Here is a 16,622-nt window from a genome sequence, read left to right on the forward strand (position 1 = left end):
GCCAAGATAATGTTCAATTGGTGTGCAGATGATGCACACTCTACCTGATTGGCCCTCACTGGGGGATATGCCTCCAATAGGGAGTAGGCACTCCCCCACCGAGGGCCAATCATGAGTCTTCCCTGCCCCGACCCCCATCCTTCTCCTTACTGGTCAGCAGCAGGTAAGAGTCAGCAACAGATAAACCAGAGAGGAGGTTGACCATACTGGTACCAGCGGTCCAGCCCCTGTGGCTGGGCCACTGTGCTCTGAGGCCTCTTTCTTGTCAGTGAGCATGGGGGCTGTCTAGCTGAAGAAGAAGACTTAGTAATATTAGGGGCAATTCTGGGAAGCCTGGTTGGTACTTACCTGCCCCTCTGAAATCTCCTCTGAACATTTGATCTTCCAGGTTGCATTCCTAAAGCCAGGTTCAATTCCTGTTTTGTAATCCAGTTGGAGAAAAATCTTTTAAAAGGTCATTTGCAGGAGGTAATCGGCAGTTTAGAAAAGGGTCGACCCCCAGCTTCCTATCGGTGCTATGAAGCAAACATATAAACCTCTAACTCTGGGTAGAGAAGGTGCCGCAATCAATAGTGATTGTAAATGATATGATGCTTTCACCTATATGAGATCCTCTGTGCACTGACATTATAGGTCACCAAACCACCACACTTGTTTCAGATTCAGTTGGCCAGTGCAGCAAGCAGATACTTCTCTCTAGTTCTGGCTGCACATTTCCTCTTATAATTCCGTACTGAAAAGGGCTGGAGACATTTTGGTTAAATAAAAGTTGGAAACTAGTACACTGTTGCAATGGATTCTTATAACAGCAGAGTAATCTAGTAATCTAGTACAAGAATAATCTTTTTTAAAGCCATCCAGTTTTTATTGGGGGAAACTATGAGGACCAAGGAAAGGAAATTGCAACATGGAGGCCACGTTGTCATTGTAAATGCCTCTGCATTCAGAGCTCCGTGCGGAAACAACCTTACCTATAATTTAACTCTACATTGTTTCCCCAGTAAAAATCTAAATTGTCATTAACTTGTAAAAAAAGAAAGGTCCTAGAATGAAAACTGCCCTTGAACAATGTGGTTTAAAAACCTCGCTTCTGAATTCTAGGTGCATAGAACTGGATGCATTTAGCAGTGAGAGTAATATTCACTCTGTACATGCTCAGGAGAGTTCTTTTATTAATTCACTCATTGACATATTTTAAAAACAGGCTAATTCGGCGGCTTTCCTCTGCCATTTTGAACCAAAGAGCCACAAATCAATCATTCCTGGGAGAGACTCTCTCAGTACACCCACATTCTGTTCCTTCCTTGAGCAAGCATTTTTCTTCCATCACCTTTCTGTGCCTGTGCTCCTGTATAATATTTCCTTATCTTCCTTTTGTTAACTTACAAGGATATGACATTTTCACAGCTGGGTGGCCATCCATCCTGGTGCCAAAAAATATATATCATGGCTCATTCACAAGCCTTTCCTGGTGTAAGACGGCAAGGGAGAAAATATGAACAGGTCAATCTAGCGCTGTAGCGAGCCAGTGAAATATGTCTGCCGGTGAGCGGAGACGAAGAATCCAGCTTTCACCGTGTGTCGGCCAACGCCATTTTTCTTGGCAAGCCCACGGATGACTCACTGCAGGGTGGGAATGACCACGTGCCCGCTTTGTAACGTATCTATTAATTTTAAATATTTTTATCCTGCCTGGGCGAAAGAATCATCTTTCACGATCGCTTGCAGGAATTAAACATGAGATCCAAACTCTTGCCGCCCCAGCCGCATCAAAAATCTCAGAAACAAATTAACGAGATAAGGAACAGCCAAGCCGCATCATCCATAGTAGCTCGGGCAAAAGAAACTGTTTTAACTCGGTGCCTGAAGGACGGTGACGTCAGGAGCAGGCAAACGTCTCTAGAAAGGTTAATCCATGCACTGTATCTCAAATAGCTTCTTTCCTTGCCAATATTGCCTCCCTGCTGTGTCCCTCAGGCAATTTCCCCCCCTCAGCCGGGTCTAGAAATGGAACAGGTGAAGGCCCGTCAGCCGTGATACAAGCAAAAAACGATTTTCAGGCTGGCGATGGCAAATAACAGTTTATTGCACTGTAAAACAATTGCTCAAACTTCCAAATCATCAAAACGAACCCCTAGTTTTTGTTTGTTTGTTTTTGGTATCTTCGTCAGTGATATAAGAACCCCTTAATTTTTATCAATTCTCTTTAAATTAATTCTTGTCAAGGATGAACATCAGGAGAATATAAACTTAATCCTATGGGGATATGTATATGGTTCACTCCCCAAATAGTTCTAGGCCAGTGGTTCTCAACCTGGGGGTCGGGACCCTTTAGGGGGTTGAATGACCCTTTCACAGGGTCACAGCAGGGCAAGCAGCTTGACCAGGGGGGGGGTGCTATCCACACAACAGTCTTGTGGGGTAGATTGAGAGAGCGTTCATCTGTCTGAAGCAGCGGAAAACAGAGAGATGGGCATGGTGGGACAAGAGGCAGAACTGAACTGAGAAACCTCAGGGGAAAAAAACAGTTTATAGACAATCGTGAACCATGGATCTTCATGCCATTGGTCAGTTCTGGTTTAATTTCTGTGAAAGAACCCTTGCATAATTTTATGGTTGGGGTCACCACAACATGAGGAACTGTATTAAAGGGTCACGGCATTAGGAAGGTTGAGAACCACTGTATCCAATATACAGTATACAATATACAGAAGTCCACAAGTATTAGCATCGCACGGTATAAATGCTCTTGAGTAGTTTTCATTGTTGATAAGAATTCATTTAAAGAGCACCGATTGATAAAAGTTTAAGAGTTTCTTATACCACTGACGAAGATGCCGAAAATGAAAAAAAATACCTAGGAGTTCGTTTTGATGACTCGAGAGTTTCAGAAATTGTTTTACAGTAGAATAAATTGCTATTTGCCATTGCCAGCTTGAAAATCATTTCTTTTGCTTGGGTCTAGAAATGGGGCCAGGAATGGCAAACGACTGTGAAGAGAAATGGGAAACGGTTGGGACGCACAACACCCAATGGTTTGAGAGGGTTGCTAGCTCCAGACTGGGAAATAGCTGGAGATTCTAAAGGCGGAGCCTGAGGAGGGCGGGATTTGTGGAGGGGAGGGACTTCAGTGGGTATAACGCCCTATAGCAGGGGTAGTCAACCTGTGGTCCTCCAGATGTCCATGGACTACAATTCCCATGAGCCCCTGCCAGCATTTGTTGGCAGGGGCTCATGGGAATTGTAATCCATGGACATCTGGAGGACCACGGGTTGAGTACCCCTACCCTATAGAGTCCACCTTCCAAAGCAACCATTTTCTCCAGGGGAATTGGCTACTGTCTGGAGGTCAGTCGTCATCTCAGGAGCTCTCCAGCCACCACCTGGCATTTGGCAGCCCTAGTCCTTGAACACAATAGTTTGGTTTCCCCAGTGTGCAAAAAGTCCCCGTTTGAAAGCAGCAGGGTGGACTCTTCCCCTGAGCAACACTGGCTTGACCCAGGACTTTGGCCATTTGTATGCCTGGAAGAAAACAGCTCCACGGGAACAAGAATGCTAAAAAGGTGAATGGTGCAACCTCCCTAACTCCACCATGAATGCTGAAAGCATAGATGAGCACAGCAAAAAAAGAAGAACAGGGATGGCATAGACTGAAATGTCATTTCTGCAGCACAGGGGCGATCCCATTGCCCTAGCATGCAAACAGCCCTGGAATTGGAACCAGATGGAGTGTCCTGCTACAGACGCAGCATGTGGGCTAGGCTTCCTCAACCAGGGGTTTCTTTATGGTCCTGGAGCAGGGGTAGTCAAACTGCGGCCCTCCAGATGTCCATGGACTACAATTCCCAGGAGCCCCCTGCCAGCATTCGCTGGCAGCGGGCTCCTGGGAATTGTAGTCCATGGACATCTGGAGGGCCGCAGTTTGACTACCCCTGTCCTGGAGAGCTGAAGAAGAAGAGCTGCCTTTCTCTACCAGAAGGAGTCTCAAAGGAGCTTCCAGTTGCCTTCCCTTCCACTCCCCACAACAGGCACCCTGTGAAGTAGGTGGGGCTGACAGAGCCCTGACAATACTCCTCTGTGAAAACTGTACTATCAGGGCTGTGATGAGCCCAAGATCACCCATCTGGCTGCGTGTGGAGGAGGGGTGGGGAATTAAACCCAGCTCAGCAGATTAGAAACCACTGCTGCGAACCACTCCATCAAAGGATGGGAGTTAATTAATTTTGGATATATATTTTATAAATTTGTTAAACATTTATCAGGCGATATGACCGTATATAGTCATGTCGACCCTCCCTCCCCTCCCAAATGGCCAATGATGGGCCTGGAGGGGGTGGGAAGGGGAGGAGCCCCGGGTGGGCGTGTCCACAGCTCTGCTTCCCAACCATATTCTACATAATTGCAACACTTCTGGGGGTTCTCAAAGCCTGAAGAATGTTCCAGGGGATTCTCAACGGCAAAAAGATTCAGAAAGGCTGGCTGTCAGAGGTTGTCAGAATGCCAGTCCAAGGTCCAAACACCGGCTAGTCCAAGCTCACCAAAAGAAGCGACCAAAAACACAGGTTGAAGTCCAAGACGAGATAATCAGTTCATGATACAGGCAGCAAGGTCAGTAACAAATGGCCACCTTGCTTCCTCACAGCCACTCCCTTGCTCTCAGCCCCTGCCAGCACCACGCTGCCAGGTGCTCTTGGGAACTATAGTTCATGGACATCTGGAGAGCCACAGTTTGGCCACCCCTGTCCTACGTTGTTCCCGAGGCTCTGTTGACAGGGGAGCTAATCTAGCCAGCAGCTGACTCTCTGTTGCCAAAGCTGAGGAACTGCAAGGCCATTGTGCTGGGACCTGGTTGTGAATCCACACCTGGGTGCTCAGAGACTGCCTCCTCCTGCAGTGTCTCTGTTTCTGGCTGGGGGTTTGGATCGGGTCCGCTGGCTGCTCCTTCGACTGCAGTGAGTCGTCTTCATCCCTTGACTCTGCTGGAGCTGGCTGGTCCACGACGCAGAAATTCCTACTTTTGCCTGCCTGCAGGATGGCAGTGCCAGCACTGGAAGAGGCAGATGATGGATGCCCTGGAGCAATAAAATACAGCTACGTTTTTTGAAACATACAGATCAGCTGAGTTATGTTAGCAGCAAAAGAGGGCTTGTTTCTGTAGTGTAGTGGCTATCACATTTGCCTCACACTCAAATGGTCCCTGGATCAAAGCCAGGCAGAAATATAGTCTTTTGTATGACTGCAGGGAAAATGGTTCTGTGCATGGGAGAAAACTAGAGCGCAAGTGTTAGTCTAGGCCAGGGGTAGTCAAACTGCGGCCCTCCAGATGTCCATGGACTACAATTCCCAGGAGCCCCCTGCCAGCGAAGTCCATGGACATCTGGAGGGCCGCAGTTTGACTACCCCTGGCCTAGGCTATGGAAGACCCAGGTTGTTTTGCTATTTGTCTGCATGGCAGAGGCCAGAATCGAGTGACCTATCTTCCCCCGGACTGTCTATCCACAGTGATCCGTGCAACGGTCACCTCTAGGGTGGATTTCTGTGACTCGCTCTACGCAGGCCTACGCTTTTCCTTGATCCGGAAACTCCAGCTGGTGCATAATGCAGCTGCTAGGGTCCTCACCGGTACACTTTGGAGGGCCCATATCCAGCCTGTGCTGAGCCAGCTGAATTGGTTGCCAGTCCTGGCCCGGATCAGCGTCAAGGTTTTGGTGCTGACCTTTAAGGCCGTTCGTGGCTTGTATAATGTATTATTATAACTTTTATTGCAAATGTGCATGCATCTTTGCCCTGCATAGAGCCAGTGGCATCATTTTCCTGCAGTCAGGCAAAAGACAATGTTTCTGCCTAGTTTTGACCCAGAGACCTTTTCCATTTGAGGCAAATGTGCTAGCCACTACGCGACAGAAACAAGCTCTCTTTCATTGCCCGCCCAGCTCAACTGAGCTATATGTTTTAAAAACTTGATTCTTTTTTAAAAGATCAGCTTCTTCATCTACCTAGCTCACATGCCCCCCCCCCCACATATGCCTATGCTCTAACAAAACTAGAGTTTTTGATACATCGACATATACTGAGAATAGCTGCCTTAATATGGGGTCTTTGGGGGGGAAAGAATGAGATATTCATTGAATAGATCCTGGGAAGAATATGGCAATATCTCCCCCTAATGGTCATAATGTATATTGCATGGTTATTACTAGCATTAGAGCCTCTTGTGGCGCAGAGTGGTAAGGCAGCAGACATGCAGTCTGAAAGCTCTGCCCATGAGGCTGGGAGTTCGATCCCAGCAGCCTTCCCTTCCCTGTGATCTTTCCTACTTGGCAGCTTCCTTCCAAAAACTGTTCAACAAGTAAGTGGCAAAGATTAAAACTGGGCCCTTCTTCACAGAGACTACTGTACCATTGTCCCCCTCCCCCCCTCCAATGCACGGACTGAACCTCCCTTTCAGTTGAATTGAGGAGATTTGCGACTGGCCCTCCAGAGGGATGGATACCGCCAGAGCCTTCTCCGTTTCCTCTTTGAGTCCTTACTGGCTCCCTGCTAGGGTGGTTCTGTTTCTTGAACCCCAGTTCCTGACCCGAGTTTCACTTGTGTTCTCCCAGAGTCTTCCGGGCAGTTGTCATAAAGCCATAAATCGCCTGTTGGTTCCTGTCCTCCCTTTGCATACCAAAGCTTCTAAAATGCCAGAACACCTTATCTCATCCTGCTCTCAATGACCTTGCTAGAAGCTGTGAAGTCTCAACATTTGTAACATTTCAGATCAAAGCAGGGACCAGATGGCCCTGCTAAGAACCAGTGTATTTTCCTGTCTTTGCACCCCTCTTCTCCCTCCCTTATTTGGTCTCCTGTATAAGTACCCCTTGGGGGGCTATTGCTCCTTTGTCTTTAACAAAAAGTTTGTTCACCAAACTCTGCCTGTAGATGCCTTTGTGCTGGTCTTTTGAATAAAGCTTCCTTTTGGATTTCACAAACCCTGTGGTCTCGAGGACTGGCTTTACAAGGACTTGACTAGGGTGTTTTCTGCCTGGTTCCTGACAGCCATCTCATTCCACCAGATGGTGCTGTGGGACTATTTTTCAAGCTCTGAGCATTTATTCAGTGAAGTCCCTCCGGATCCCAGCCTGTCCCTCAGATTTTCCTCAGAAGGTGAACATCGACATGACAATGCCAGGAAAGATCACCCGAGGATTTGGAGTGCTGTTGTGTGAAGGACACCCAGCTCTGTTTCTTCTTAACAGCCAAGCCAGGTAGATCTGCAGAAGGCCTCAAGGGACTGCCTGGAAAAGTGATAAGGTGGATGGATGGATGGATGGATGGATGGATGGATGGATGGATGGGTGGGTGGGTGGGTGGGTGGATGGATGGATGGATGGATGGATGGATGGATGGATGGATGGGTGGATTGGGTGGGTGGATGGATGGGTGGATGGATGGATGGATGGGTGGGTGGGTGGGTGGGTGGATGGATGGGTGGATGGGTGGATGGATGGGTGGATGGGTGGGTGGATGGATGGATGGATGGATGGATGGATGGGTGGGTGGGTGGATGGATGGATGGATGGATGGATGGATGGATGGATGGATGGAAGGGTGGGTGGATGGGTGGATGGGTGGGTGGGTGGGTGGATGGAGGACCCATGATGATGATAATGATGCAGTTTGAGGGTTGGGGAGTAAGTTTGTCATGGAAAGGGTTACAGTCCCCTGAAGGAGTGGGCCCATAGCTTGGAGCTGCTGATGGATCATGGTTTATGAACAGAGGTTTAGTCCCCTGTGTAGCATCTATGATTCTCATTGGCTGTTAAGCCAGCTGCAGCCGAAGAAGAAGAAGAATATATGCCACTGTTCTCTACCTGAAGGAGTCTCAAAGCGGCTTACAGTCGCCTTCCCTTTCCTCTCCCCACAACCGACACCCTGTGAGGGAGGTGAGGCTGACAGAGCCCTGATTTTGCTGCTCGGTCAGAACAGCTTTATCAGTGCTGTGGGGAGCCCAAGATCACCCAGCTGGCTGCATGTGGGGGAGCAGGGAATCAAACCTGGCTCGCCAGATTAGAAGTCCGCACTCCTAACCATTACACCAAGCTGGGAAACGTCTTTTGGATGGTCAGCATTTTGAACCGTTTGCGTTCATTGCCCAGGCTAGCCTGATCCTGACAGATCTTGGAAACTAAGCAGACTCAACCCTGGCTAGTATTTGGATGGGGGACCACTAAGAAATGCCATGGTCAGGGTTCAGAGGCAAGCAGTGGCAAGCAATTTCTGAACATCTCGTGTCCCCCTGTGGGGTTGCCATAAGTCAGCTGTGATTTGATGGCAACCACCACCACAAAGCCATGTCACGATGGCTGAGAGTAAAGGACACAGGTTCTTAGGATGAGAATCCATCTGTATTAACTTTCATTCAGAAGTAAAGAAGAATGCTGCTATTTTGTCAAAGTTCTTACAACTAGCTATATCTCTGCAATAGATGCTATGACCACTAGGGGATGCTAATGCTATACTCTTTTGAATGATAATTCCCCAATGGAGCTGTTGGCTTTCCGCAGGGCCTGCGAGAGGAGCTCTTCCGCCAGGTCTATGGTTGAGGCTGGGGCAGGAGGAAGATCTGGTTGGGCCCCACTTAGGAAGCTACATCACTTATTAGAACACCATGGGAGACATTTGGTTGACATAGGCCCTGCTCCCCCTAGGGGCAGGTATACCATATGGCGGGGGTAATCAACCTGTGGTCCTCCAGATGTTCACGGATTACAATTCCCATGAGCCCCTGCCAGCATTTGCTGGCAAGGGCTCATGGGAATTGTAGTCCATGAACATCTGGAGGACCACAGGTTGACTACCCCTGCCGTAGGGGATGGACTGGGGCTTTTTTCCCACCAGGTTGTTCTTAATGTTATGGGTTTTTAATAGGGGTTTTAATGGGATTTCATTGTCATGGGGTTTTTATGCTGTAGCCCGCCACAAGCCAGCTCACCGAGAGTGACTGGCAAGAAATTATGATGATGATGATGATGTTTGTTTGTTTGTTTGTTTGTTTGGATTTTTATACTGCCCTTCCATATGGCTCTGGGTGGTTTACATAGAATGTCGTAGAATAGTTACATGGAGCATTATAACTATGACAAATAACAATCATAACATAACATGTCCACCAGAACTGTATTTTGAACAATAACAACAACAACAACAACAACAACAACAAAAACGAATATAGCATTCTTTCCCCCAAGGACCTCATATTAAGGCACCTATAACATTCCCAGTATGTGTAGATTTATCAGAAGCTCTAGACTTGTTAGAGCACAGGCCAGATATGTGAGCTAAGTAGATGAAAAAACTTCTTCTTTAAAAAAAAATAATTGCTGATTAGTAGCAATAGTTAAAGAGCAATAAAATACAACTTCCCCCCCTTAATGTAAAGATCAGTAGAGCTGGGCCAGCAATGAAAGAAGGCATGTTTCTGTAGTGTAGTGGCTATCACATTTGCCTAACATGCAAAAGGTCCCTGGATCGAAACCAGGCAGAAACAGTCTTTTGCCTGACTGTAGGGAAATGGTGCCACTGACTCCGTGCCACAGAGACACGGGGGAAATCCTAGAGCGGCATCATAGCAGCCATTTCCTGGCCACTTTTTTCTCCCGCTCATAGATTTCTCAAAGGTAGGTGGGAGAATGGAGCCACGGTCGAGAGCTTTCCTTCCACTGGGCAGGTAAATAGCAAGCCTAACCTGGTTCTTCCAAATCCTAGTCTAACACTCATGCTCTAGATCAGGGGTAGTCAACCTGTGGTCCTCCAGATGTTCATGGACTGCAATTCCCAGGAGCCCTGCTGGCAGGGGCTCCTGGGAATTGCAGTCCATGAACATCTGGAGGACCACAGGTTGACTACCCCTGCTCTAGATTTCTCCCCCCTCTCCCATGTGCATGCACTCTTCACCTGCTCAGAGCCATCAAAAGAAGATGTTTCTGCCTGGTTTCGATCCAGGGACCTTTTGCATGTTAGGCAAATGTGATAGCCACTACACTACAGAAACACTTTCAATACTAGTCTAACTCTGCCAATCTGTAGGTCTAAAAAAATCAATTGTGTTTTATCGCTCCAGCTGCATCCATTATCTTCTTCCTCAAGTCTACCCGCACGGAACTGCTGTCTCATACAGTTGGATCCCTGTTTTTTTTTTAAAGATGGTATATATGGACCATCATTCTCAGTGTAAGATATAGTTCAGTTATCTAAGCCCTTAGTCTAATGATTAGGAGTTTGCCGGTTCTAACCCCACCGTGAGCACAGGTTTGGCTGATTCAGTCCACATTTTCCCTTTCAAAAAGCACGTGTTCTTTAAAAGGCTGTACGTATTTTTCTGTCCTGACTTTAAGTAAAGTAATTCTTTTAAAAACGAGCTTTTCAAAAGCAAAAAAGGTTAGCTGAATTGGCATGGCCAGTTATGCGATGAAAAGAAATTAGCGCTGACAGGCAGGTTAGAACCAGCCGCCTCCCAGCCTAATGCCCCGGCCAATAAAGTTACAGCTTACACTAGACGTCAAAGGAGATAAACACCAGAGGATCCCCTTTCTTTAGAAAAATGAAAATGACAAGGGGGAGAGGGGGAGGCAGACAGCAGCTCTTCGAGCTCAGAACGTTACTCTGTGATTCACCATACGAGGCGCATGTCAAGAGGAACACAGGCAGGGGAGTGGCTATCCTAAGAAGTATTAGACGCATACTTTTCTTTGCAGTCAGGCATGCCAGTGAAAGGGCATTCTTCACTTCTGTGCCATGCGAGAATTTGTGCTTGCTTTGTGAAGCAAATGAAATATTCAAATTCCTTGGACAAACACATCATGCATTTGTCCAAGAACTGAATACTCCTAACAAAGTCACCTGGAGCGCAGTGGCACCCTTCTGAGCCATGGATGGCCATCATCAGAACAAACAGAGGGAGGACATGGGATGCGCACACGCAACAGAGGGGACATGATAGCCCTCTTTAAGTATTTGAAAGGTTGTCACTTTGGAGGAGGGCAGGATGCTGTTTCCGTTGGCTGCAGAGGAGAGGACACGCAGTAATGGGTTTAAACTTCAAGTACAACGATATAGGCTAGATATTAGGAAAAAGTTTTTCACAGTCAGAGTAGTTCAGCAGTGGAATAGGCTGCCTAAGGAGGTGGTGAGCTTCCCCTCACTGGCAGTCTTCAAGCAAAGGTTGGATACACACTTTTCTTGGATGCTTTAGGATGCTTTGGGCTGATCCTGCATTGAGCAGGGGGTTGGACTAGATGGCCTGTGTGGCCCCGTCCAACTCTATGATTCTATGACTCTATGATTCTAATTGCACTTCTGGACAACTTTAGACCCAGCCTGGCAGAGTTGGCCCAGTCTTCCATCTAGCCTTGCACACTTTTCTTAACAGCATCTGGTACCCAAATGCCTGCATGAAATGTAACTGCCAGATGATGACAGGTCTTTTCAGTTGTTAACACATGATACCATTTAGATTGCAAGGTCTTTGGTGCAGAGAACTAGCTTTTTGGCATACTCTGTTCAGTTGATTCTTCAGCGCTTGCCATACCCCCAAGGGAGTGGAAATTTCCCTTCATCTTAGCCTTGGGGGAGGGAAAATCCAATCACTCATCTGCTCACAGCTATCATCATCCGATGTCTTGCAAAGTTTTGATCTCTTGCCATGAGAGATCGTGAATGTATTTTGTCCTACGCTAAAGCATGATTTCTGCCTTTGTTTACTCTGTATAGCAGTGGATCCTTCTGCACTTTCCCTCCTTATATTGTATTTTTTTATGCTATTAAAGGCTTGCTGGAAGCCAATGCTGAAATGCGCCATGCACCAACCAGTCCCGATTTGCTCAGGCAACAAAGCTCCCTCAAACAACACCATTATTTCCCCAGGGCGGCCAAATGAGATTCTGAGCTTTCCCGGTAGAACTGGCGGATGACTTGAACTCTCTGACTGCAAAGTGACCGCTGGAGCTTCCAGCAGGGATTTCGCTTGCGATCCCACAGCCCAACGCTAGTTAGGGCGTGGCAGATCGCCTGACAACCTTTCTCTCCTATCAGGTGTGGGCAGCTGGTGGGCCACTTCCGCACAGGTAACCTGCCCTGTGTTTGAGGCTGATGGCAAGTATGTTTTCCCCCTGCTTCCCAATGCCGTTGTAGTACATTCGTGCACTTCCTGGGGCCTCCCCAGTGTCTCTCCAAACATTCTCAAACTGGCTTTGCTGTGAAATTTTGAGAAAGACCAGGAAAGCCTGGATGGCTGCCATGTGGACAAGGGAGTCCAGGTTCTCCCACCTCCCTGGACAGCCATTTCCCCCGGGGCTGTCCCCCACGGCAGGCATTTCCTTCCCTGCCACTTAGGAGGCTTTTGGGCTTTTCTGTTTTTAATCAACAGTTGAATATCATTCTGTTGACATAGTGTCACAACAGAAAGAACAACATGTTTTCTACATTCCCAGCTTTATTGTTTTGTTTGAAAGTAAGTCTGAATATCTTCTGTTGTGGAGATCTAAGGGAAGATCTACCATTCATGGGTCCTCCAGTGGTTGTCTCCTGTGTCAAACAGGAGGCTGGATTAGATGGGCCCCCAGTATCTTCTGTCTTCTACTCTATCTTCTTCTGCTCCTCTATGGCTCCCTTCATCTTCCTTCGCCAACCCAAAACCCCTCGTTCTTTCTAATTTCCCTTCTTGGGTAAGGTGACCAGATTTTAACATTGGAAAACCGGGACACCATTGACTGGGGGGTTTCTTGATTAAAAATTTGGTCTATTTGAAGCAACAAAATTTTTCATAGAACGCATAGAACGCAAAAATAGTATTGTTATATATATATATTTAAATTTCAACATAAGTACAATTTGCCAGGTGCCCCAGATGTCCCTCCAAAAGTGAGACAATCTGGTCACCTTATTCTTGGGCTGCCTAAGAATGTCAAAGTCTGACGCTGAGCACCTTTCAAGGACCAACAAAGGATTTCTGCATCCCTGGGGGTAGATGGATGGAGCGGGCACAGGTGGAATGAAGCCCTGCTGCTCTCCCCTTTGGCTCACCATTAAAGTAGTTCTGGAATGCCTCTTTTTTAGGCCTGTTGCTGCTTCGAGCAAGAGAAAAAAATGCCCCTACTCGGTGCTGCAGGTACAGATCGTTGGCTGAATGAAGGCCGGCTTAAGCCTGGCTGGCACGGACAGCTGCTTTCCCAGATTGTTTGGGTAGCTTCCCATTGCAGGCTGAGTGACTCACGAGAGGATCTACCGCCCAGGAAGCCGTTCCTAGAGAGCCAGTTCTGCTCTGGGCCTTCACTGGGAGCAGATCCCACATCCCCTCAGGATGTTTGCTCAGAGATTGCACAAAACTGCAGCCTTAATGAGGGGCCTGCTTTCCCACTACAAAACCTGGAAGTGACTAATCGGTGGCGAGCCGGCAGAATGTCACCAGTTGTTCTGCGTAATTCCTAGGAAGAAAGCTGATGCAGAAAGGCCTGCTACATTTCCCTTCTCCATGCTCATCTCTCCAGTTATAGAGAGCTGGCGCTGCAGAAAGAGGGGTCTGAGTCTTCGTTCCTCTCCATTAGCCATCTCGGGGGTGATGACAAACCCTTTCAAATTGGGAGATCATGCAGCCATGTCTGCAAAGGCCAAGTCAAGAACGGAGGGGGACATGTGACTTGGTGAACTAGCTCCTTAACTCCGATCCTCTTTCCTATTGTAGGGCTTATGGGTCTGAGTGAAAAAGACATTTTCAAGGCAATTTTGTGTAGACTTGAGGATATCGAAATGCAAACTTTCTCTTCCGTCCCATGTTAACACCTGTTCCCCCCTCCAATTCTGGGGCATTTCATCCAACTATAAACTGCAACCTGCTTATCTCTATCAGTTGGATTCTCTGGGCCATTCCGCACAACCACCAATGTAGCTGAATCTGAGCGCTAATGAAAAGTGCTGTAATTAATAGCGGAAGGTCTCGGTAACGCACACAGCCGTTTCTATCGGAAAACAGGCTCTCCCACTAGTACTGTTTTCATTACGCACAAGTTTCTGGTCTCGCCAGAATCGCAACAAAGTAGGGAATATTTTTCCGCACTTCCTCCCGCCCCTGGCTGTCAATCAAACAGAACAGCCAATGAACTGTTATGTTCATGCTTCCCTTTAAAAACTGTTTTTTAAAAACCCGAATACACCTGTAGCCCTTTTTTGCTGGCGTTTAAGACCTTTTTTGCTGACGTTTAATTGTTTACACGCTCTTAAAGTAAAAAAAAAAAAATCCACCCCCCTTGGTGCAATTTCTGGCCGAAATTACAGGCAGTGTTGAACACGGGGTTGTATTGTACTTGGGAATTTTAAAGACAATTGCAGAAGGGAGTTTTGTTTTACTGTTAAACACTTCTGAATTGCTTGTGGAGGGATTTCAGCCAAAGAAGCCTCGCTTATTCATTGCTTTTGCTGGTTTAAGGAGGAAAAAATGGCGATCGCAACGCCAGAGGTCTGGGGGCAAGAGCTTAGGAAGGGACATTCTTTCTACCACTACATTGAGAACGCATGTGTGTTTTTCGGTTTTGTTGCAGGTTGTTCTCAGGAGTCAAGCAGGTTTTTCAAGCGCTACAATGAAGCAATTTTTGCGGGAGTGTTGCAGGAGTGCTACAGATTGTGTACAACGTTGTGCATAATGTTAAAAAAATAGCGTTACACAACGGTAAGACTTCAGCAACATTAACGCTATGCGGAATGGCTCTCATTTAGCCAGGAGGGCCTTCCTTCTTGCCAGAGTCAACCCATTCCCCTCAAGTGTGTCCTGGGGATGATTCCACCAGATTCCCACCTTCAAAAGACTCTGTCTACATGGTTGTAAAGTCCCAGACACACTACGAGCTTCTATCCAGTCATATTTGAGGTATTTAAAGTCAATTCTCAATCCCTCATCATCAAATGAATGCTTTCAGGAAAGGATCCCATTAAACTTGCCAGGGCAGCCGATGCCCTTGGGAGCATGTTCCAAATAAATAACTTATGTTTGTTAGTGCAGGAACGTAGTCTTGTCTAACCCAGTCTAAGTATCTTTCCTTAATCTATAGTCATCCACAGTTCATGTTGCATTCATAGTGTATCACAGATCAAGTAGTACTATTCTTTACAGCAGGGGTAGTCAAACTGCGGCCCTCCAGATGTCCATGGACTACAATTCCCAGGAGCCCCCTGCCAGCATTCACATCTGGAGGGCCGCAGTTTGACTACCCCTGCTTTACAGTACGTTAAAATGGAAATAAGGATTCCTTTTCTATTGGACTGGGTTTCGGTGCAGCATGGAGCTGCTGTTGTGTGACTGGTGGGACATTTCTGCAAGACCCTGATGTCCCTTTGCCTACATGTATTTATGCTTTTGTCCATAATGTTGTCAGCGTCTTGGACTTCTGTACGGATAGAGGCGTTCCTTGACATTGGTCAACTGAATAAAGACTTTGCTCCTTGTGAATATAGTTTTACTTCTTTGGACCCCACAATTTCCCTGTCAAATGATAGGTTTATAATGAATGCAATAATTTGTAGGGGCAAGTGGCTCCTTGCCTGCCCAGCTCTTTATGCAGCCAGGTCCAGGGGGAGACCATGGTATAGGTGTGGAAAAAGCCACGGGCCATATCAGGTACCCCAAGAAATGTAGACCAGCTTCAGTCCTTGGCATCTAAAGGTAAAAATGAAGGAGGGCTCAGAGAAGCACCTATCTGGAACCTCAGAAAATGGCTACCATTCAAGCAACACTGAACATAAGAATATTAGAGAAGCCATGTCGGATCAGGACAAAGACCCTTTCTGTCCAACACTCTGTTTCACAGTGGCCCAAACCCAGGTGCCATCAGGAGGTCCACCAGCAGCTTTAAGAACATAAGAGATGCCCTGTTGGATCAGGCCAAGGGCCCATCCAGTCCAACACTCTGTGTCACACAGTGGCCCAACCCTAGGGGCCATCAAGAGGTCCACCAGCAGCTTTAAGAACATAAGAGAAGCCATGTTGGATCAGGCCAATGGCCCATCCAGTCCAACACTCTGTGTCACACAGTGGCCCAAACCCAGGGGCCATCAGGAGTTCCACCAGAGGCTTTAAGAACATAAGAGAAGCCCTGTTGGGTCAGGCCAATGGCCCACCCAGTCCATCACTCTGTGTCACACAGTGGCCAAACCCAGGACCATTAGGTGGTCCACCAGCCCATATTCCCACTTCAGAATCCCTCCCCAAGAACCAAGAATACACTGGGCTCGATGGACCAGCTAATTGACTCTGTATAAGGCAAGGTCCATGTCAATATGTCTGTGTTCCCACAAGGGAGCTTATTTTCTTTTTTAAAGCTCTGTTTCTGGGCAGGCTGTATCAATCCTGTTGTTTTTACAGTCTTTCATTGAGTTGAATGGCTCCCACCAATCTGGGAGAAAGGCAGGCTTATGTTGTCAAGAGAGATGACCACCCCTGTATCAATCCACTTGACAACCTTTGGCTGTGTGATAAACTTAGAGCAATAGCTGGTTTCTTCATGTGTAATCCAAGCGTCAAATAATAACATGGGGGTGGGGGGAGCTCCATGTCCAACACCTCCATGTCCATGTCCAACAACAAGCCAAGATGA

General features: G+C 47.2%; 2 non-coding genes across 2 annotated transcripts; one reads left to right on the forward strand and one right to left on the reverse strand.

Annotated features, from left to right (window-relative positions):
- Window positions 1–9,456: 9,456 nt before the first annotated feature.
- Window positions 9,457–9,529, forward strand: TRNAV-AAC (transfer RNA valine (anticodon AAC)). The gene has a single exon. It is a non-coding gene; the product is annotated as a tRNA-Val (tRNA).
- A 431-nt stretch (window positions 9,530–9,960) lies between these two features.
- On the reverse strand, window positions 9,961–10,033 carry TRNAV-AAC (transfer RNA valine (anticodon AAC)). The gene has a single exon. It is a non-coding gene; the product is annotated as a tRNA-Val (tRNA).
- Between the last annotated feature and the right edge of the window lie 6,589 nt (window positions 10,034–16,622).

Source organism: Paroedura picta, chromosome 3 (assembly GCF_049243985.1).
Source record: "Paroedura picta isolate Pp20150507F chromosome 3, Ppicta_v3.0, whole genome shotgun sequence".
NCBI lineage: Eukaryota > Metazoa > Chordata > Lepidosauria > Squamata > Gekkonidae > Paroedura > Paroedura picta.